This window comes from Varroa destructor, unplaced genomic scaffold, assembly GCF_002443255.2.
Source record: "Varroa destructor unplaced genomic scaffold, Vdes_3.0 BEIS01000004.1, whole genome shotgun sequence".
NCBI lineage: Eukaryota > Metazoa > Arthropoda > Arachnida > Mesostigmata > Varroidae > Varroa > Varroa destructor.
In genome coordinates this window covers 4,830,307-4,855,213 of record NW_019211457.1, presented here as the reverse complement: position 1 = coordinate 4,855,213, position 24,907 = coordinate 4,830,307, and the positions used below count along the sequence as shown (strand labels likewise).

The window sequence follows — 24,907 nt, the reverse complement described above, 5'->3', positions numbered from 1 at the left end:
TCTTAGACAATTTAGATTAATTTTCGAAATTTCCAACTCTAAACTCTATTGAAGATTTTCCATTTTGTCTTATAAATGTTTTTTTTTATGGATTTCTTGGAAGCCATGTGAAAAACCGGCAATAATGTGTATCATCAATTTTGAGCCAACAATAAATTACAATTTAGATGTGAGCACACTGGATAAGAGCTAATTTTAGTTCCAATTCTGAGAACGAAGCACTGGTTTTCATTCTGATGGGTTTGCTACCCGGTTTTAAAAAGAGCTAGTTGTTTTACAAAGTCCAAAAGTGGCCACTGAACGCATTCTAGCTGCGATAAGCGCTCCGCCAAAATATTTCTAGGCCTAAAGGACTCATATATATATAAAAAATCAAAAAAAATATTTGTGCAGGTTATATGGTATGTGCTATTGGCGGGACTTCAAACAACGACTTACTTCTGGTCTTTTTTAACCCTACGTGGATATGTACAGTCGAATATACTCAACTAGATTAAGTCAAACAGTAATAACTTTCAAGACCAATTATGCGGCACGAAAGCGAGGTATCTTTAAACGAGTCGCGGCTGATACTCTACGCATCGATAGAAACGCCAGTAAACATTTTTAAACCGTTCACAAACGATGTGATATAGAAGATAGATATATCGTATTTTAGCGACCATGGACGTGTTAGCTTTCTATGATCAGATATTCAGAGAGTCCAACGTCTATATTTCGCACTACTATCTTCTGCTAGGGGCAATCGTGTAACACGATTGTCGCCAACACGGACTAATTAAGTAAATTTGACTGGTTTAAGTATTTCCTGGTAGTTTTGCATCGTCACTGGGGGGTAGAATAGACTGCTTCGTCAGAACAAATGTACAAAGCTGTTGAAATGTTCCATGCTTCCCAGCATGCAGTGGCCAACGTTTCTAGGGAACTGAAGAAAAACATCCTACTGTCAACACACAAAATCGGTAATGAGAGATAGGCTCGTTTTGTACGATGTCCTTCAGAGCAGAGTAACGGACCATGGACTCTCTGGGTCGAAAATTACGCGTCGCTGTTCACCCAAATCAGGTGGTTCAAAGAAACGACGAAGTTCGCTTCCAGACGACCCTTACCTTGAAATTTTCCCAGAAAAAATGCTCGTGCAGACGTGTCGGCGAATAATTTTTCAGAGACTGCGTTATGCCGAAAATCGAACATCTGTAATAAAGTTACGATATGGTCCATGATCTCGCACACGGAGATGATACATTTCGCATAGGGAATAATAAAGCAGAAACAATGTGCTAAGGTTACCAGGTGTAATATGCTTCTTTAGGCAAAGTAGTTCTCTGACGGTGGCTACGTCTTCGTACACGATGCGGCACTTTGTCATAGAGCTCGTAGTACTTCTAGGCTATTCGCTGCCATGGACGTTTAGGTGCTTGCTAATTCGAAAGACCAAGGTCTTAGAGATCCCTAAAGCACGTCTGGAAAGTCGAATTGAAAAAAGCAGAAGTTAACGAACGTTCCAGATTTCTGTGAAAAAATCACCAGCGCATGGAAACAGTATTCACTCCTAGCTGGGACAAATACCCCAGTAGTAGGGGCAGTTACTGCTGCGAGAGGTGCTCGCAACTGTATCACATAACTTGTCAGCAGTTTTTAATGTTTACCGGTTCTCTATCGTAACGTAAGGTGCTAGCCTAAAGCAGACTAATGGCGCTTTTATAGGTCAGCTGTTAGAAAATAGTTAATTATTGAGATTGACTATATATAACCTGTATGCAAACCGAAAACATATGAAGCCGATGCGACAATGTTGAATGTATTAACGGTACGTAAAACAGCCGTTATAGCTCGAAATGTCTATTATTATCAATAGCCTATCTCGAAGGGCTGACCGGCACGGTTCTTATCGGAAAATTTTGAACTAGCCAGAGTCGAAATTAGGAGCTGCTTCTATTTCCGAGGCAATGGCTTAGCTTGAAATAGTCATTGATATCGTAATTCCCCAATGACATTACAGGAACTAGAAATTACCTCTTACAAGAGCTTGTTACGTCGACACCCTTCATAAACAGCCGTATGGTTGATGCCCAGAGGGAACTCCTGGATTGGTCTTATGCGCACCAGTCTGTATTACAAGCGGATTTTGCGTTCAGTTCTGGCTAGCTTCTTTTAACGGACGCAACGAAGAGCGCCTCTGATTATCTGTTGAAATATAGAATCGGTCGAAATATAGATAAATATATAATATAGATAAAAATATAAACCTTATGCGGCGCCACAACAGCGACAGCCGGAAGTGCGTGCAACAATATGTATGCTAGATCGCTAAGCATAAAACACTAATCTCATGTTTTTGTGCCATAATTTAGATCTGCTTGTAGTTTTTGAAATGCTGAAATCGTTGTTATCATTGGGCTTTTGAAATAGGTAAAACATAGTCAGATCTGAAAAATCAGTAGACTTGACTGATTTAACAATGTGAGTTCTGCCTTGGAGCTTCAATGGCGACGACAACTCGCCATATAAGCTTTGTATTAGGTAAGGGTTCCATTGCTAGAAACATTGTGAATTGTTAATATGAAAAGAGGAATATTTTGAATTCGAAAATGAGGTTCATCATGGAGCTGAATGACGAAAAATTTTGATCTGGGATGAAAACGCAGGACTCACAGGTTTGAACCTTTACCTTCGCCGCATGCAAGAAACGCCATTGGAAGTCATGATCAAAAGCGTGAAGGCACCCGTTTCCCTTGCCTTTCACATTACAACGATGACCCACTCCTGTGTCAAATGGTAAATCATGATAAGAACTCGATCCGATATGATGATTGTAGAGGATAACATCAATGGGTGTATGCCCAACCTACGAGACATGTCCTTAACAGCAAAAATGTATAGCTGCGTATTTTCCTTTGGTGGATATCGGTAACTTATTAATGAAAACGAATTGCTTATCTCTCTCTCTCAACGTGATATCGAAGTCGTCGTTTAGAACTTCAGAGACACTCGTATCTCATATTTCTAGAGGCAGCTAAATGGTCACTGGTCCAAGATAGCACTGATGTATGCCTTGATGAAAACTGAAAGAACAGAACTTGTGGGAAAGTTTAAAAAAAAGTAGACCTTTTTCATATTACGTTTAATACCAAGCGAGACAATAATAAGATATTCTTATAGATTATGAGATGCATTATACTGTATAGAGCAATACACAGTCATTTTATATTAAATTTATAGTTGAACAGGAGAACTATTATAGACCTAAAAATTAAAATAATATGTTGTAATTCCATTCCATTTTTTTGGTTTAGAGAAGATCGCTGTCAGCACGCTTGTAATTGGCTACAGATGCTCTAAATAAAGAGGGTTCATTTAGAACTCGATTAGATTCTAATCGGGAAAAAAGGCATACGCATGAATTTTTTTTTTTTTGTAAGACTTTAATGATTAATACTTTACAGTGATCGCAAGTACTAATATCACGGGGGTGGATGCTCTTGGTTGGAAGCGCGTTATGCTATTTTTTAAGACTTGCAGTGATTTTGACTTAACGCGCGGATACCTATCGCTTCCTAGCTCCAAATGAGACGGAGTCAGTTAGACATAGGGAATCAATGACTATTAGTGAAATGTGACCATTTTTATAACAATTAGGCAATAAAAATTCTACCATACAGCTCCGTCTCTTAATATGTTAATATCTTAATAACAGAATTTTTCCTTTTAAAGGCATAAGCCGTATCATTGAGCTTAGTCCTGGCTTTTCAAGCTAACAACCTAGCAATGGAAGCCACCGCATGGCACGACTGCGTTTTGCACTCGATTTCCACTACGCAGTGTTTAAAGCGTTCAAGAAATTTGTACTTGAGATACCTGTTTATCCGTGATATTCTAGGGATATAAATATATTTTGTATACTATTTTATTCAAAATAAAATATTTTTTAGGGTCTATTGGATCCTAAACTCCGAGTTGAATCTTTCTTCTCGCATCAATATTTCCCTATTGTTTGTTTAAATATTTATGGACACGATTAGAGCAGGACCCTATAAAAAAAAAAAAAAGGTTTCTAACTTTAAAAGCCCAACAAACTAGAAAGGTGAATGCGTCTATCTATTGACTAATCCGAAATCTTCTTCTGCTCAAGTTCTGAATGCAGGATAGGTCTAAGCATACGACGCAGTAGATAGCTTATAACTCATTAACGGCCTATGACTGATTTTTTTTGTACCCAGTCAGCAATTATGCATACTATTGCGTAATATGCATTTCTATTATTCGTACCAAATGTCGCTATTACACAATATAAATGCACACAAGATGAGGTTGAAAACAACGCGTTCATACGGGCTGAATATTTAGCGTTTTAACACAACTTTTTACACAAATATTGTGTTACAATATGTACGTAAAAATGGGAAAAAACAAAGTCAATGTTTACAAAAATGTATATAACGTAAGGCCACTGTGAGCTAGGTCAGTGCCCTAACACCAGATATATATATAATATCAGTCTGTATTTGTTTGAAGAGAGTAATTTTTCCGAGAGACTTATGTATTCCAGCTCGGTTATCGGCGTTGTTGTAGGTACTGTCTACGTTTCATCAATCAGTGACAATCAATCAGTGAACAAAAAAAGGGACGGAAAATCCTTGTGGTCCCGCCGGCGGCTATGCCAGCAGGAACATTGGCTCATTCTTGTCGTCATTTACTAATCACCCGTATTTCTTCTTAGCGGGTGTCCCCTGCATCGACCACGGTCAGTCGACACTAAGGGCGTAGACAACAACTCCCGAATGGATCGTATTTTGACACATAGAACCTTGGGGGCAGGGAATCGACGAAGGTAGACAATCGGTAGCAACGGACACAAAGAAGTACAGCCCCCTTTGTTTTTTATATTAGAAAAGAGACCATGAAAGCTTCAGCGAGGGTATTTAACTCCGGCTCAGCGTGACAATTCAATGCCCAGCGGTCCAAAAATAAGACCGTATAATATCGTAGTACTAAACCAGCCTTATCAACGTTCCTTGATACTATTCCTTATTCAGGTAGAATCCTTCACAATGCTGCTTCCTCTGCAGGCGATGCCGTCACAGTCGTAAATGAGTGCATGAAGCCAACGGGCAGTATACATGCTGGCAAGAGCTATTACAGAGCGGCTGCCTGCTGCACTTAAGCCCGAGGGAGCAGTTTGATCAACAGCAGTCGCAGCAAGTTTTATCACGGTTGGAAAAAATGAAGGAAAAAGGAAGAGTTAAACTTGTTTGTGCGAATCTGGTGCCTGTCCATGTCTTCGTGGCACAATTCAAATTGATAGAAACGAAATAACGGAGCTTTTCGAAGGCATCTCTACCCATTGAACACAGAAGGATATAGAAAGACATGATTTTAATGTTGATTAGATCTGAGGCACAGGAAAATAGATAGGGAAATAGAAAGTTAGCTTCGTTTTGAGAACCCAGCTTTGGTTTGGACAAACAACTGGTCAAGAAAGGGGATTAGACACTGGGGTCTTCTAGAGTTTGACACATTACTGTGTATCAGTCTTCAGTATCTAGACAGCTAGCACGTAAGTAACGGTATATTTATTACGTAAGACAGTGTGGCGGCCATAAAGTTAGAGCTTGCTGCGATGAATAAAAGTCAGAAAGTTAGAGCCTTTATTGCCATTCGATGGGGTCCCCGTGCAGCCCCTGTTATACGCCATGTGCAAACTGTGTAGTTAGCCAAGTCAGATTTCTAGTATTATTTCTTATTTATAATTATTTATATGTATAGTTATTATTTCTGGTATGACATAACATGATTCCTTTTTTGTGTTTTGAGGCCATATTTCTCATTTTTGATAGGAATTTATTGAGACAATGCAATTCAGAGTTTGGGTAAGGCGACATAGACGGTGGGCCCTTCGAAATGTTTTAGCGAACGCAGATGCTGCCAACTTACAGCCCGTAATAATACTAGAAATCCGAGCTACCTTTGCTTAGAGGTTAACTTGGGTCCAATAACTACCTTAGACCAGTTGGAATGGGTGCTACTGCGCTTCTTCAAGTAAATGCTACTTACTGAATGTGGTGATGACATGGCTCCTGCAGCCGCATCCAACTGACCAAACGGAAACCTGCCCGTTAAGTTAGCTAGCCGACAGAGCTTTAGCTATCTGTCTCCAGGAAGTTGAACTGGCCTAATTCATGCGAAACTCTCGTCAACAATTCAAAGGCAGATTCGATGTGCTTCCTGGTATCGCACAGACCCCAGAAATTTCAAAAAAACATCATCTAATGGAGAGCGGACTTGCTCAGTGCTTCATCAGCGGCACATAAGGCTGGTAGCAGTTGGAGTATCGCTAATTTCCATCTCTGCTGAGACGAACCATCATGCTGGGCTTTCTCGGCAAGTTAAGAAACTATGTATTGTTTTATACGATTCATTTGTTTCTTATATGTCCCGTATCAGAAACAAAATTCATATATTTTATGACTAATTTTAATACTGCGTGAATAATCGCGTACCAATCAAATGACAATGAAAAGGCCGATTCAAGTAGCTCTCCGAAGAGTTTCTTCTAATGCGTAATCAGTCGGAGTAGCCTTTCTGGCTATATAGTACACTGCGGTTCGCTGTATAAACGTTTTCTGCGTGGCATTATGTGACTCTGCATAAAAAGTACGTACGTACACACACATACAGTACGACCAAATGGCGTTTTGATGGAGAACTTTTTTGCCAACTGATTCTTCTAAGCTATTACTGCTGCAATGAACAGGTTCCATACTGCACTGTATCTAGTTTTTTTTTAAAAATGAGAAAAGAGTGTTGTTACCGTTAAAAAAAAATCACAACCTAGCTAAAACAGTTATTCTCGTGTGTGTCGTGCAGGGTCCATATTATGCATACGCATTGGTAGCTTTTTAGTACTTATTCTATTGCTTTTTCTAATGCATATTTAAAACTCATTCAAGCATTGTTTAAGCCCTATATCGGAACTTGGATCCGGCGTGAGGTGTCCTTGATTTCCATAGTAGTGAAATCCGAAAGATTCAATAATCGGAAACTCTCCAGAACGAAAGTTACTCAAGCAAAAAAAAAAATGTTAGGTTTGCTGTTTTATTATGCTTTGCTTGTTATCATTCTTCTATCAAGTTATTTTTTTTTTTGCTATTTTGACAATTTAATCATATTGCTATTGTAATTCCGCTGCTTAATTATCTCTATCGAAAGTTTCTACTATCACTTTGCCATCATCTTCTCTCTGTAGCAAGACCTTATTGCATGTAAACCGTCAGTGCAGCATCAACGAATCTTGCCCATCACAGTTAATCTGCTATATACAACATCGCTTGACAAATCACGCAAGTGAGAAAAAAATATTCGACGCTATTATAGAAGATAAAGACCTTTTTTGTGTCTATTGTATAGAGGTACAAATGAACTAAGCAACTATCGTCTTAATAAGATTCACACGTTCTGAGCCATAGAGATAATTGTCTAGAAAGACAGAGTTTATGCAAACTCTGATCGGTACACACTGTTGGTACATATATGTACACCGTATATAGGTACTGGACCTATTTTTTAGTTAGTACGTGCAAAATTTTAACACTATGTATTTGTTTCAAGCCAAGCTTACACACTAAGACCAGTGTCGGAGTTGTTGGCATATTTCTACGTACACCAAGACAGCTATTTCGGCTTGCTTCTATTTGTCCTTGTTGTTTCAGGACAAATATTGTCAATAGTCAATATTAAACGTAGTACAGGGCTATATCGTAGACTTAAGGAAGCCATAAGAAAGGTTATGGGAGAAAAGATTATAGGAGACTTGTTATAGACATACTTTTCTCCTCAGCGAGGTAACATCTAGCAACTGCATGAAGCACCCTCAATGAACACCGAATCCCTTCCGACAGCATACGGTATCGCACCCTTGAATAACAGTTCCAACGTATGCAATATATCTAGATCGCTAGAAAAAAGAGGAATGTAGATTTCTGTTCTGGTAAGGGTACTCAGAATGCATAACATTTCGACCATTTTGACTATCTAAAATCGTCCGTTGTCAGTTGGAGTTTTTTCACTAAAAGCAGAAAACCATTTGGACTTTTCGGAATGATATCGCTGAACTAAACATTTGGTACCTAAATACCAAAAACCTGTAGGTTTACTATTTACAGAAACTGAACTTCGGGTTGTATTGAAGGGATTTGGTTCTGGTCAATTTTATAGGCACATGAGACTATAATAGCTGTTTTCACTTTTCTACTGTAGTAAATTATAGTTTACTAGCTATAATATGAACATCAAAATATCCCTCTGGAGAATGCCGGACTTATCTTTTGACCACAGCATTGGCCATTTTTGGAAAGTTAAATGTTCCGATATTTACGTCGGCTATTTGAGCCGTCATGCGTTGCTTCACACAGCTGGCTCTTGTGAGTATAAAACCAAGTATGTCGGAGTGTTACTACGGACTAGTTTACGAAGTTAGTGAAGTTTAATAAACAAACGCATTATCGTTGCATTATCATAGGAACAGAGAAGTTACATAAAAAAAATTAACTATTATTGTGTAATACCGGCCAATCTGCCAGACAACTTTGCTTTCCAAAGGGCTTCTTTCTATCAAGACCATATTTGCTTGATCTTGATCTTATGCTCTTACTATTTTTCTTATAATGAATACAAATATTATAAACAAAGGTTCGTGTTAGGCTTACGTAATGCAAAGTTAAATGTCGTGTAACTCGTTATATCATTGCGGCCAGTCTAAGAATTGTGCTTCACCCAACAAAAACAGATGTCAAATAATTTCAAGATGTCTGTTCAACGTCTGTACGGTCGGAACTCCACTAACGATAAAACCATACCATGCAAAAGTACGCATGTGTTTCTATTTTTAAAAAATATCATTGAGAGGTATATCTGTCTGAAGAGATTGTGTTGGACTGCAGAAAGAACGCGGGCAGTTTGTTAAAAGGCAAACATTTGTGTAAACTTGTGAGTATTTTATTTGCTTTCGTTAACCTAGGTGTCATTGTACGTCCTTGAGCTCTTTACGCTGTTTTTAATGGAGATACATCCGTAGCAAGGCATACAAGGGGCGCCTATAACCACCCGAATGTCATATCACCCTGTTGCTCTTTATTAGCGTTATTGCCAATAATTTGGCATTGTTGCTACAACGAGACATATTTCTATTTGTATATGACGCTAAACGCGAAAGGCGCACGTTCTGTGTGCGCATATGGTAACATGGTCAGCGCCTTCGTTTTCAAGAGCCATAAGGTCAGGTCGTCGACTGCCACAGAGGCCTTAGCAGTATTAGAGTGACTAATGTTCTCTGAAGCGGAAAGTTTAACTAAAGGACCTAGCTCGAGAACTCTTGAGTAAGCACGCTTTAGCCTTTTTAGAGAGGCATTTAGAGGGTATGATATAGCTTCAGATACGATAAAGCATACTGCTATAGACGATGAGCTATTGTCCATGTAAACCAATCTCCATTTTGTTATCTCATGTGGCCCTACGCCGGTCCCTGGGAGTCTATATGATGGCGCACCTAGTTATTGCCTGGTACACTTTACTTGTGCTTTCAATAAAATCGCTCACCGGTTGTACACAGCCGAGCCAATATAATAGCTCCGACGGAAATGACGCCGAGTATCACAGGTCTACGAACAAACAGGACGTCGCGTGTGGTAAACACATTTGTACAGTAGCAGTAGACCGAAATATTAACTTAAAAGAAGTTCGCTAGATAACTGCTATACATCATTGACGACCGAATCTATAGTAAGAGTGTTTCTGCATTTGGTTCTAGCTAGCGATTGAATATGCTAAATGTTTCCAGTTCAATGTCCGGTATTGCCGTTACGCATTTCATAAGACGGCTGGCTTCCAATACGTAACGAAGTCTATCCATGCTTGACTTCGAAGCCAGACTACTATGCATCCCTCAAGTTTAGCATGCCAACATGCTATCTACTACATATCACCTGAACAGTTCAATATGCTGCCTTAAGCCAGTCTGAAAACGTGTTTTCGGGCGTTCTTGCAAAGCACATACGAATTGTTGGGAAATCATGGTCTGTCAAATGGGAAAGGTATTGCTTGTCGTTGCTAGCAGCATAACTAGACTGGCAACACGACTTCTCTCCATTCCTGAAGTTTAAATTCCTGTTGCTTTTATTCATTTAAATTATCAATATTGGTAAACGGCAATCTGAGGCGATTAGGTGATCAAACACCGAAACGCCTCATTTTAATTTCCTTTCTTCACGTAAAGACTTTTAGAAGATGAAATGTCACCGTAATTAACACTCCTGCATCTTTTGACGTTTGCATATTTCAAAACATAACATTATGAGTCGCTAATTGCCTTTGAAACCATTGGGTCCCCAGACTCGAACACCCAATACATATTTGATGCTATTTGTAAAGAAGTTATGAGAACAACCGCAGGGCAGGCGACCACTGTTGCTACAAAGGCTACCGCTAAATGTCAAAAACAAGGAACGTGACCTTAATAGTGGACGGAATAAACTCGTTCAAGGAACTCCATAATGATACGCCAATTAATTTAAAACGCTCTAAATTCACAATTGTAGTTTTTAAGTACCACAGAAATTAATGAAAACATTTAACTGTTTTAACTGAATGTTGTGTTACACAATTAGAGCTGCTCGGGTCAAAACTTAGTAACGCACATATCAGGTCCAGCGGAAAGCAATTATTCACGGGAGCTAGTAAGTTCTGCTAAACATAATCGTTGTACACGGTGTTCGGACAAAAACTCTAATCCTCTGCTCAGACCCTCTGTCTTGGTCCATTTCGGAGTCAGCAGACACTTTCGCAGGCCTGGACTGTGTCCAGTTTCCTAAATTATCTTTTGCCTCAAAGGCAATGAGCTCTTCGGAGGAAATCCAGCAATTACCCCACAACAGTGGCGCCGTCTATCGCACCTATCGGCAGGCTCAACCGAGCATTATAGCACAAAATTACAGCGGACCCGTTTCTCATCCATTGAGACAACTCCTACTAACGACTCTGTAGCTTGCGCCTGAATCTATTATCTGCGCAATTTCATAAACATTACGGTATTAATCGTTACTGTTCATAATTATTTATTTATATATTTATTGAAATTCGACTAGAACCAGCACTGCGAATGCGTAGCTCAGGCTGAGACCTAATGTTGCACACCTCGTTCACTTATTATGTAAGCAAAGAGTGAGTGACAAAACCTGTAAAAAAAAATCTAAGTGAACTTCGATACAACTACCGTATAAAACAACATTATCACGTTACTTACCAGTGTCATACTAGTATAACTTATTATTACTATTAGGTACACATTATTTTTCTTTTTAAATAATCGCTAACCAATCTGTTATAGAAGTATGCTATCATATATGCTCTGCTATGTAATTGTTGGGAGCCAGAATTAGGTACGAAAGTACTAGGCATAGTATTCGGAAAGTCTTACTGAGGGTAATTTTTCTTGTTATGCCAATAGTTATAACTGTTTGGCATATCACACCGATAAAATTGTTAGGGAAGATTAGGTTAAAGTTAGATTAAAGAAGCTAATGTTAAAAACTGTAAATTGTCTGTAAAAGATCTCAGGTCCTAAATATATTTAGGACCTGAGATCTCTAAAACTTGATCCTGCTCTAACTCTAAAGTAACCTATAACCCCAAAGAATGTCCTTTAACAGAAACATCTATTCAACTGAGTCTAAGTACCTTATAGCCATTTTATACGTCAGGCGTTAAACGCAAAGCTATTAAACGCACTGAATTTTTCTCTAACTGAATTATGTTACCTTTAATTGGTGTAACTTTTCAGTCGCCCGTCATACGTTTAAATCTCATCTACTTTGCATATAGAGTATCATCAAAGTTCCTTTTAGTCATTACCGACAATACATCCTAAACTATAACACATTTCTTTTTTTTTTTTATATATCGAACAACGGCGTCATGTTTTATTTGTATCCGTTCCGCGTAGATTCCGTTATTTTGCTGTCACCTGTGTTGTTCGTCAATTATTTTACATTTATTTTTTACCCTCCTCTCTCCATTTGTATTTATTTTTCATCTACTTTCTGTTTTCCACGATTCGCCTTATCTAAAATCTCCGATTCTATTTCGGAAACTCTCTCAACGTTCTAGAGCCACGATCTCCCTGTGGTCGTCTCTATGCACTGAACCTTCTGTTAGGCCCGTCACCAGTATCATCCTACGTTTCCTTTTCAGCAGTTAAATAACAGTGTCTTATGACCAAATGAAAAAAGTAAGTCCAAAAAAAAAACATGTCTGCTATTCGTCTGCTTATCTGTCGAAGTTGACCATTTTATCTGCTCATTTGCGGATTTCTGCATGTGACGTCTGCTCTTCAACGCTTTGATTTCGTCTGCTATCGTGCTGCGTGTGCCTTTTTCTAATGACCTGCTGCAACTGTGCCGTTCTGCGCCGCAGCTTTTGCTGCTTTATCTTATTCCCGTTTTTCTTACCCTCTCTCTCTCTCTCTCTCTCTCTCTCTCTCTCAAATCGTCTATATTTTTCCTGTCAGTCGTTATTTCCTCGTATTTTGCTTCCATATTTATATATAGCGTCCGTCATCAATAGCGTTCGACCTACCGCCAAGTCATGTTTATTATCGTCTGTTATATTGTTTCCGGTCTCTTGTCTTGCCTAATATATCTTCCTTAAGCCAGTCCGCCCCATCTAGCATTAATTGTTATTTTTACCGTATATTATAATAACCTATGGGCCATGGTTGTTCATCTATTCATAGCGCGTCAGTGTATGCGCTATAATCATAATACGTAGTTATAGTTGTCATTATGTCTACTGTTGTCAGTAATTAATATTAGCTTCCATTAAAAGTTCAGTTATCATCAATCTTCAGCGAATAGGATCTCGATCGTTCGTTTCTTCTCTTATTACTATGTTGATATTTACTGGTTATTATATTTGAATATCATCAGCACTGCTAACGTTGCCATTATTATATCATATTGCTACTATGCATTATTTGTCACAAGTCGTTCTTCAACGCATCGTCGTCGTCGTCGTCGTCGTCACGTCATGTTGTTGTTGTTACTGTTACTATATACTATTAAGACGTCACTCTAGCTAGTTATATCTCTTTGATATATATATATATATATATAAGAATTATATTAATAATATCCTTGTATGTGTCCTACTATAAGTTCGGGCACCACTAGTTAGTTGTGGGGTATTTGTTTGTCTATTACCGTCATTATCATGATCATATTATTATCTATATTACTCAGTACGTTTTATTTACGTACACTCTAACTAATATCGTTGTAATATGAATTATCATTGCTATAATTATCGTTTAATTTTTAGCTTAAGTTACTTTAAGTATAATATCTTGTTTTACTTAACATCAGTATATATATCGTATCCGCGATATAATAACAGGTATTAACATTATCAGTCTTAACGATAGCTCTAGTTGTATACGATCCTCGCATTGGTTGCATTCCCTTATATTATTTTTAGTCATCCGTATATACAATTATTTCCGACATTTCTTATTTTTCAGCTCGCCATGTGTCCTCTGTATTCATAGATCTGTGTCGCTGGCTAGAAGTCTGCATGTTGATGTTATTTTTCGAATGATGGCAGTTGGGTATTGTTGTTTTTATATTGACTGATATTTGTGTGTACTAATGCCATTGTCATGCTCGGCTCTGTCGCGCCGGGGTTTAATGCGCACCTCATTTTATTCACTATCTGCGATCTCGGACGATCCGCACACTGTTGTTAACATTGAATAGTACGTTTTTCCTAATATATATATATATATATATACATACATATATATATATTAGGTTCCGCAAGGCTTTGCTTCCGCTTATGTTTGCCTACCATACCGTGGCAGAAATAACGATTCAATAACCCGCCTTCTTTCCCGCAACGTATAGTTTAAACAAAATAAATATTTGTCCTATACAAAATTACGTCTTGTTTGGAAGATCCAACAGATTTGATCCACAAGGATCAAAACAGATCAGCAGCCGGCTGGTAGATTTTTATCGACGTCCGCAATTCAGGGGACGGTTCGGGCGGCGGCCTGCATAGCTAGTGACCTTCGCCAGGCCGAAGCTAAAAAAGACACGTGACACATGCGGCGGCACCCAGATGCTTGCGCATATTTTCATTGTGGATGCTGTTTGCAGACAGAAATTGCGTTACTTTTTATACTTCTTTCTTCACCGTTTTGTCAATAGCAAAGGAATGGAAATAGTGTTCTTTTCATCTGCATATATATTGATCAGAATCGACGCGGACGTCGATTTAACTTGACCAATCCCTACGTTCGCGTATCATACAACAGCAGTTTTTCGTAAGTCGGTTTTTGAAAATCAACACAAATAAAAAAAAAAAAAAAAAAAAGCTAAAATATCTCATTGTCGTTGGCCTCATTATCGAAGCATGCTGCCGATGGTTATTACACAACTAATGATGACAATGATTTTGGTCGGTGGTAAGGTAAAGGGCGGTAGATACCATTGTAACGGTCGAAAGAAAAGCGTCTATTGCTGCTGTTCGTGCGAGCTGATAGCTTAAGATGTTTGACTTCGCTAATTCCCAACCGTTGTCATAACAGAAATGAATCAGCGTGAATGCTAATTCAACTATGCCCAGTTGCAGTCTGCGGCGTGTGTCTATGTACTTCCTTTCGTGTTGGCGGCCAGTTGTCCGATGAAACGCGCAACGGCGGTACTGAGCATAAAATTCGTCTGCACGTTACGAACAGCATGAATTCTGCTTTCATAATTACGAAGGTACGATTATGATTTTATTTGTTGGTTTTTTTTGTAAGGATTGCCAGTAAATTTCTGATTTTTTAGTTATGCTAATAGATCAAAAAATGCCGAAAAAAATGTTGATCTATTTTGACACTAATCTAGCCACTGGTATATTAGAGGAGCCTTGTCTTTGCCTTGGTAAAAAAAACTATTTCGACTCGTGTCGGTTGTTACTATCCGCTTATCGATCTACTGTTCAAGTTTTATTCACGCGTCTACAGCGCATGCTTTGAACGTATTAAAAGCTTGCGCGCCTTTGTAGTCTTTGTAATAAATAATTCATTTGGAGCCTTACAGTCGATGCGGATTTGGTGAAGTATGCTTGGTCGGATCAGTTCATTTACAGAGATAGTTAACTATTTCTGTATTGGTCAACAAAATATTGCCCACCGCTTGTACCGGAAAACGGCAAAAAAAAATATAAGCATCCATCCTACTGCTGTTACTCGTCTAGTCATAGTCATTTGTCAATCAACGGCTTTTTGCCCTCGTCGTCCTGTGTTCTGTTACAATGGGCCTTGCTTACATACATGCGTGCATTGATCGTAATTGAATGTAGAATATTAATGTACGTGTACCTCTGGAAAGATTAAATGTTTCGTACTATATGTCTGTTTTCTGTTTAGCCTCGCACCCATTCGGTGTTGCTTATTTGCAACCATCAACCGAGTTTTGTGCCTTGCATACGGTGCCTATTATTAGTGTCACATTGTACCTAGACAAGAAATCGAGCACCATTTGAATTTGTTGCCTCTCCTTATCGTCTATCATTATTATCAGTATTATTATCACCATTGCCGTTACGGGTACATTATTTTTCCATAAATAATTAATAATGTATAGACATAATGTTCATTTTGAGTTTCTTTTTTTCGCCACCACTATCAAACCTACTGTCTTGGCAGCGTAATTTGTTAACATTACGTTGCTATACCATAGATATAGTGTTGGGCTGCTACAACCGGATCCGACGGACTTTGATATTGAACAACTTCTGAACTAGTTGGGCTGGAATCATATTTTTTTTTATGTGTTAGAGGTACTCTTTTTTATTTTTACACACCTGTCTCAGCGCTCTGGCAGCTTCTGGCCAGCGATATAGCTACGACTCGCGTTGCCAAATGCAATTTCTCTACCTATAACTTCTCAAATTAATCGATAGAGGGATAGTTCTCCACTAGTTACCCCTCTTAAAGCCCCGTAATCACACGTATTTAGGTTGGGAAAATAAGCAGCATGCAGCCAACGTTGGATATTCCATTGACGAGGTCTGGTGTTATTATTAACCAGACTGCGTACTTTCGATAGCCGTGACAACAGTAGACGAGTCCTTTGAGGAATTCGAGATAGCGGACTGCATCCATTGTTTCATTTTTAACGAGTATGTCATAGTAGCAAATTCCCCTGATGTTCATTGCAAGTACTACCATCACCTTACGTCCGAACCTACTTGACACTGTCACCGAACTCGATTTCTCTTCAAGACCACGCCATTTTCTGATCTGGCCCATCTTAAGCTGACCATAGAAATTAAATTGTGCCTCGTCTACGGTGACCGTATACTTAAAACCATTTATTTGTTGAGTATAATTCCGCACCTTATACACAGAATGCGCCACACGCATGTTAAATTAGCCTTAAATAAATTTTCGGCGGACCCATCTTTTACCCAGTTTCTGCATTTTAAACATTTGAGTTTTAACTATGTAACACGTTACATGTGAAATATCAGTTTTGGCCAACAGACTTTGCAAACTCCAGGCTCTGCTTTCGAAAGCCTCCTTGATACATTCCTGTCTTTCGGGCTTCGATATCTAGTCACATCCTCCCTGGTTTTTAGCACTGCAATTTCCGTTCCTGAAACGTCTGCACCATTCACGCACTATGCTTTCGGTTAATACGTCCTTGCGTAATATCTTCACCAATCTTCGACAAATTTCGACAGCGTGGTGGCCTTCGAAGAAGAAAAATTTGACAACTGAGCGTTGACTTTCTAGACTAAAAAGTGTTTTTCCTTCTGAATTGATTTATCCCAAGGTAAACTCGAGCACTTTTCACTTACAAATTTTCAGAAGATTGAAGTAATTATCAGGCAGATTTCGTCTGCTAGCGGCGCGTGGTTTGAAAAGTTAATTAATTCCAAAGTCCGCCGGATTCGCTTGAAAAGCCTACTATATATATATATATATATATATATATATATATATATATATAATTTCCATCATCATCATACGCATGTCTCCTTTTTGTTGGTGGATTTTTTGTAATTAATCAATATCATGACAATATCTCTTCGATTCAACATCACAGCAATGATAATAGTGCGCCTTTACATTGTTGCTCGTTATGGTTCGTGTTTACACACATTCATAATTTTTATAATGTTCTCTATACTAGTTAGCATTTTAATACCATAACAAGGACTTGCGTCTATTTACTGCCTTCTGAATTGTGGGTTCTTTTTGTATATATCGATCTGTCGATTTAATATATATATATAAATATATAATGGAACAACAGTCTGGTACTCTATATCCTTATACATTATTGTCATTTATAATGAATGTTAATTACTGCCATAGATGACACATTACTTACAGTTAATTTATTAGTATTTGTATGTGTATAGCAGTTGCTTTAATGTCCCACTTTTCTCCTGCACAGTAAGTTAAGGTTTTGTCGTTCGCAACCGCTTTCCTCCCTCCATTCGCACCTTCATATATATAATAAGGTTGCATGGTTATTTGCCGGTACAGAGGTCCAACGGCGTCCACAGTTATTCGATTTTTGCCCCTTGACAGACTATTGTAAACGAATACTGGATAATAAGATAATGAATGCTGTAGTAAAATGGTTAATTGCGAAGCAAGTCGGAGTTTTTGTGGTAGACTCCGACTGGGAGAAGCTACCCGTAAAGTAACGCTGTTGTCGTTCCTGTAGCTGCTGCTGCTGCTGCTATAGGTGTTCTGGAAGAGTATACTTTTGTCGTTCCTACTGAGCGACCGCGTGCCCTCTAGGGGCAAAGGAAGACACTGTGCTCGTGACGAGCAGCTCGCACAACAGTTCTGTCCGTGGTCACTCTGAAACACCTAGCGGTATCGTATCTGTCGCCATGGGTATGAGTTACATGTTGAATGTATAGATCAGTACATAACCGAATACACCGCAGCGTCATGCCGTTCATTTAGCTTGTTTTCGAAAGCCTCGAAAGGAATTTTCGTGCAGCCTTCTATAATGAATTTGGCCACTTAGTTTGCTTTTTAAGCTGAAGTGAAAAAGAACAAGGTAAGTTGACCATCGCCCGAAGAGTCGGTCAAGGTTTTTAATTGCTATACAAGAAGATGTCTATATCCAACATTCATTTGCAGCTGTGATTGTAGTCTTTTGTATGTTAACAGAATCCGGAACAAACTCTTGATCCAAGCTATCTCGTGTTCCTTGTTTAGGGGTAAAAAGCTGCTACAGTACTACCCGCCACTTAGTGGAGGATTTGAACGTGCCGAGGCTTGAGACATCATAGGTTAATCCAAAACGCGAAATGAGTAACTAATCAGAAAGAAGTTTGCTCCCGCTAATTTACTTCTCAAAGGAACAATCAAAGCCATAATGTCGTTTTTTTTTTTTTACTACGATCCTTGTAGATCTCGCAATTCATTTTACTCGTCCCCTCCTTCCACCGCTCTATTCTTTTTGAAAAGAAATCGATGGATGTTAAACTAGTCAGCGGAGTTGGTTATGGGGGCCATTGTAGACGATTTAATTTTTTTTAGCTTATTTATGTAGCGAGGTTTACAGTCGTACAACACGAAGGTGCCTAATCCGTACGGCCGTCTTGTGGTCGAACCGTAGCTACTGCATAACCTAAAATTTGCCGATATAGGGTTATGCATGTATGTAAATGGCTCCCTGCCTTTCTGGCTATCTGTAGTCACCAGATCAGTTGCCATTTTCGCCGGCCGGTCTCTGGCGTCGTGCCAAAGCAGCGGTAAGGTAGCCCTTAGTCTAAAGAGCACCCCCGATGTCATCTGTCTCATAGAATCGTACGAACGTCCTTCGTAAGAAAACTTTACGCAGAACCTCATGCGGATACAGACGTAAACGCAGTCTACTAGCACAACGGGCACACTTTTGTCCTTACTTCACTACCGTGATTTTACCTTATCAACGACCAGACATGTCTGCCGCAGCTAGCGTCGCCGCTGCTGATCGATGTAGCATAAGATACCTTTATGCTATTCTTATCGTTGTTGTTGCCGTCATCGTCATCATCGTCGGCGCAGATGACAAACGCTCAGTCAGTGGATCCACGGTAGTTCCCGCTTGGCGACACTAACAAAGCTCTTAAGCCTTCGAGCGACCAGATTCCTGGTGGTGTGGATTCTCCGCGTTGCGCCCTCAGAAAGGTCTGTCGAATTTTCCTTGGCGTCTGCAGCTCGACTAACTTGGCGAGAAAAAAAATGATTGAACGATGCAAAAAATCTCTATCCCTTGTCACTTTCCACTCCAGTTAGTTTCTGCCCGTTTTTGTTGGTACAACGCAACAGAAACCTGTATTTAATGGACCAGGTTCGGTAGGCCTTTCTGATGTCCAGCCACCGGAATATGGCGAGATGTGTTGAATAAGCATGCGTTGTATTCGCACAGATTCGAGATGACATTTGTGTTATCCGGTAAACTGCCGGAACTGTACCTCTGTTTTTACCAGAGTTTTGTTTTGTTGGCTTCGTGTCGCTTATCGAACCACTGCAGACATATATTATCCATAAAAAGAATAACAACTATTTATTGTTATTCTTTTTATGAACAATAGGGTAAGTAATACACGACACACACTCCGAGAGAAAATGTTTGCATAGACATTTTCTTCAGCGTCTTACGGTTAATACCATAGTATAGTTACATGGTTATTTTACAGCCTTTCGTTCGCCTTCATTGTGCTCAGCTCTGTTTTTGATAAACACGACGCTTATTCGAGTGCGTGTTTATGTGTGTATCTGTGACGACATCTGTGTTTAGCGCTCGCTGTCTGTCTCGTCCCTTTTCGCTTGCCTCTTTGTTAATTGTTTTTGAGCCCCGTATCGTTCCTCCCCAGTCACTCCGTTTATTTTTATTTATGGGTAGCCGAGGTTTATCATTTATTTAGAGAATCCACCCACCCAGTCGACAAACCAAGCTCTACATACATTATATAGGACTTCGATTTGCCATGTTATCATTGTGCTGCTGTGCACGTGTTTCTCTTGTGTCATTATTTGCTGATGGCTCCCTCTTGTTGCCGCTCAGAATTATTACAGTGCCATACGTGGTGTGGCCTCTATGAATGTCATATATATCTAGCTAGAATTGAATTTATATAGCCCTATGTCTTTTGTCATTGACTGAATAACTTCGGTTGTTATTAATTGTCTCCTGCCTAATGTGTATCTAATTACTGCTCTAGCCATGCCTATCATTGATTACTATGTATGTAACATGTTCTACTATTGAATCGTACTATTATTACTACTAATTCTGATAGCAGCAATGTTAGATAAAATCGTAGGTATCTTTTACAATCACCCAAGCCTTCCAAGCCTATAATTCAAACACTCCCTCCGACAAACGCGCCCCAGTTATTTTACGACGCTCATACGGGTGATGGATTTCTGTCGCATTTCGTGCGATTTATTTAATATCTTGTTATTTATCGGTAACTGACTCTATTCAACATTGATTCATTTCTTGCCGGTATTTTTACTTCATGGTTTTGTTGTTTCGTCATTAATTAAGAGCTACCCTGGGATCGGACGCTGGCACAGATGCGTGGGAAACTGATAGAATTGTTTTTGATGTAAGTTGATACAAATTCAAAATATGTCATCTATTTCGATTCGTGTACGTATATTAGCGTGTTTTCGCACTTTTAGTACCCGACATATTTGCCTTTGTAGTGAGCATGCATGAGCTGCCTGTTGAAGTTTGTAGATTTCGACTCATTGGTGTCCTAACGAAGAGGTTTATTTGAATTACGTCGGCTCAGTTTCTCTGTCTCAGGAAGTCGCCCTTATTCGAAGTATGCCAAGAGGGATATTTCGAAGATAACTATAGGACTGATACTTTGGCGATAAACTTGACATAACAAAAAAAAATTCCCTTTATGGCTGTCGAGCGAGTTTTCCCCTATAGCCCTTTAGCCTAGAGTAGCCCTTTAGCCAAATCATTGGCAAAGCAATGGCTAGACCTGCATAGTTGCTATGCGCATGACATGCAATTCTTTGGAACCGACTCCTGTCGCATCTTGATAGTACTGTGGTTAGGCCTAGCCAGAACTTTCTTCTTCTTTAACTTGTGCAAGAACATTACCAGTTTCACCTTGGGTTGATTACTGAGAAGCCCAAGTAGCTCGGCTGGTGAGAAAACAGAGACAGAAAAAAAGAACCCAGAACGGCCCACTACAAGACAGACGGACACATAAGAGGACAGATTGCCTTGCTTAACTAGTCTAACCTGAGTTAACAAGGCCTGTATTGATCGCATGTATAATGTACAAGTAACTGTAGATAATAAATGAGGGATTGGAGTTAGTGGCGTCACCGTGTCTACTGGATACAATTTACACCCTTAAGGTTGATGTCATTAACGTCTAGGTAGTGGTGGTAGTAGGGCTATGAAAGGCCGCATTCGCGTCATAACGCAACAGCAAAAATAACCCGAACTACGAAGTGTGGGAGGTAACCTAACAGACTCATCAAAAATCACTGCTGCCGGTAGTTATGACATTAAAGCAAACTATTGATGACGCGACAAAACGAGTACGTGAATCGCTCGACGGGGACTTGGAGATCGGGTACGAAAGCAAACAATGGACAGTCCTGCCATCCGGTTCCATGTCGTACTGAACCGTTTTGTAAAGGTTCACAGAAACTTGTAATATAACATATATGACTTGCATTGATGCGCATAAAAAGATCTGGTTGGCTACTGCGGTAAGCTGTGTGGAAGTTCAAGCGACGCCGTCGAATGGCGGGCAAATCTTTGGATTAAATCAGTAATGTCGGGATTGGTTCCTTGGGTATATTTGCGATGAAAAAAAGTGATTCGAATATAAGCCGAAGGTCTTAGGTTAAATAGAATGCACGAAAATTCTCGCGGGAAACCTGGAAACTTTCCATCGTAGACTGTGTAACTCTTACATGGTCAAGGATGATCTTCTTAGAAAAAGCTTTACTGATTTCAATTTCTTTTTGAAAAAAAGTCATAGCTAACCTCACATTCCCCTTATAATCATTAATCAAATAACTTACTATTAATTAAATATTTGTTCTAACCTTGTCAGTATATAATATGGTTTTCATCCAGAGGAAGTTAAGTCTAAGCAAACGCTACGTCTAAGTTGGATACCTTCCAACTGACAGATCGACTTCACGTTTCCACTATTTTCAATCTCCCGACGGGATTGTAGACAGCAATAAAACCTGTTCTTTATATTGATACACAGTAAAATTATATAGTGCCGAAAGCTAATGCTGAACAGCTGCGTATGTGTAACGCGTTCGTGATATATATATATATATATATATTTTTTTTTTTCTATGTATTTATTGTTTGTCTCTGCTAGCTTCGCATGTCACTTCAATGAATAATGGACACTAATTATGGTAACGAGATAGCAATATGAATGATAATTATAATAACACCAAGAACAATTGTGATAGTAATGATAATGTAGTGATAAGTACTGTGTCATTGTAATGATAACATTGTGAGTACAGAAAGGCCCGGGGGTCCGACCAGCGCGGTCAAAGCGAGCTCGGAGTAAAGGCTGCGCACGCTGCATGGCCTAAGTGGTTCTTACGAAGAAATCGAAGGGAACATATAGCAAGATTACGCTAACGTTTGACACGCAGCTGCCATCATATTTAATTGTAGCCTGCGTTCCGTAAGTTGAGCTCACTGTAGATTTGATCGTCTCGATTTTTGGCTGCATTCAGTGAACGATGGAACCACATGATTTTCTTGTACTAGACAAATAAAAGCTGGTTTGTTTCCACGGGCTTCATAGAAGTTGAAAGGCCAATTGGTTTGAAAATCTCTCGTGTCATTTGGAAGGGTACGGAGCGCTGGTTGATTTTACTCCCTTCACTTTTGTTTTTTTTTTTGGAAACGCTATTTTTCAAAGATAGCAGCTGATCTTATAACTATGATTATTATGATTATATTATGAACAAAAAGACATGAAAAAAGGAGAGGGGACGGGAGAGGAGTGTCAACTGTTTTGCCTTTTACCCTTTTCGCGTTAACCGTTTACCGTCAATTTATTTCAGGTTCTGTGAAGGCTATGATAAATGGAAATGCGAACCCTTCAGGCACCGGTTGCACGGAATAAATGCGCAATCTGCATTCGGTATCCTCATGGCGACGCGACCATATTACTTGGTCTATTATTCAGTAACTTCAAATCGTAACAGCAATAACTAACTTCCAACTTGATTTCGTTTTATTCGCAGAGGACACAGCGATTGCGCCGATTGGCCCGTTTAATGCGCGCGAACCCCCCAAAAGGCCGAAAGGTTCATCTGTAGCCTGCGATTCATCATCATCATCATATCATTAACATCGTCTTATATCCACATATATATATATATATATATATTTATTCATATATGTCTTATATCACCCTCGTGGTGTCCTCACATCATGTGTACTTTTATATATTTGTGTTTATTTAGTATATTACGTTATTGCAGCTTATTTTCGCTCAGTCTTCCTTATGCCGTCATCGTCACTTATCAACGCTTTTTCTACTGCTAACATATATATATATATATATATATATATATATATATATATATATATATATATATAGCTTCCTCTGCATTGTATTTATATGAATTTTGCTCGTCATACTATATCTGAATGATTCTATTCGTCTATTCAGTTGCACATAGCTTATATCGAATATTTTCATTTGGATCCAGCGTTCCGCACAGTCGCTCGACCTAGTAAGCTTTATCATGTATAGTTCACATGGTAGGTTCAACCTGTTTGATAATAGTTTTACAATTGTGTACAACTTCGCCTCCTTTTGCACGTTCCCCATAGCTGTTTTGTTGGAGATTGGAGTTTCGTGCGATGTGTCGATGAAACCGCTTCTTCTGTCCCACGTATAGTCTCTTCGAGCCCACTCGGCCCATAAAGCGCGCCAAATAGAACATACCCATACGTCTCCAGCTATCTGGTACGGCTTGAACCAGTGTACCTGATATGACCTAACCCGTGCACGACGGCGCTTAACGTCACGTGTATTCTATATGTTGTGCAGCTTAGCTGTAGTATGGCTCGCAGCTGTACAGTTATATACATTGTGATTAGCGTTCTGAAATTTGCGCCGTCTTCGTCTACGAAACACGCGTCACCCCGCTTTAAACTGGAGATGTCCGTAATGAGTTAGCCAATGTAATTACGTCATCCCGTTCGGAGATATAAAATGTAACATCGCTAGAGAGAGAGAGAGAGAGAGAAAGAGGGAGATTACGAATCAAAGTCGATGTCATTATACGCACCATTTAGAGAATGCCCGCCGTTTATCGCTGTGTGTTGCCGTACATTTGTAGTGGCATACTTATTTTGCGTTCTAGCTTTCTGTTCCCTGCCATCCTAATCGGTTACCAGATAGTTTAGACGCGCAAGATTAGCTATACGAGGACAATCAGACGGACAAATCAGACGCAGCGCACGAAAATACCTTACGTACGATTTCTTTCTTGTTTCGAGAAACTTCTAGATTTTGTGAAAACTTAGTTTTTATGATCGAGTTTTTACGGTCAGGCTTAAAGAGACGATTATACGAATGAGCCTGCGGCCGAGACACAGCGCCACCCCTCCCAACACTCCAAGTTGGGCTCTCCTATTGACTTCCTATATATATATAACTTAGCTAGAAATAGCAGTACGTTTATCTTACGTCATCAGCTCAGCCCTACTCAGCCTCTTAAATTTCTAAAAACAATGGCAGCACCTTTGCTTGCCTCTTGCCGTCTCCTCTTGTGATTACAACTATCAGTTCCGTAGTTTAGCTTTACATACACATT

General features: G+C 39.3%; 1 long non-coding RNA gene across 2 annotated transcripts in view; it reads right to left on the bottom strand.

The window, feature by feature from the left end:
• LOC147755761 (uncharacterized) overlaps positions 1 to 2,194 on the bottom strand; it is a 29,243-nt gene extending 27,049 nt beyond the window's left edge. Inside the window, exons 1-2 of one of the 2 annotated variants that reach the window (XR_015326748.1) lie at positions 2,017 to 2,194; positions 1,110 to 1,463 (exon numbers count right to left, since the gene is read on the bottom strand). This is a non-coding gene — a long non-coding RNA (uncharacterized LOC147755761). The remainder of the gene's footprint in view (positions 1 to 1,109; positions 1,464 to 2,016) is intronic. The other variant, XR_015326747.1, reaches the window with a different exon arrangement.
• Between the last annotated feature and the right edge of the window lie 22,713 nt (positions 2,195 to 24,907).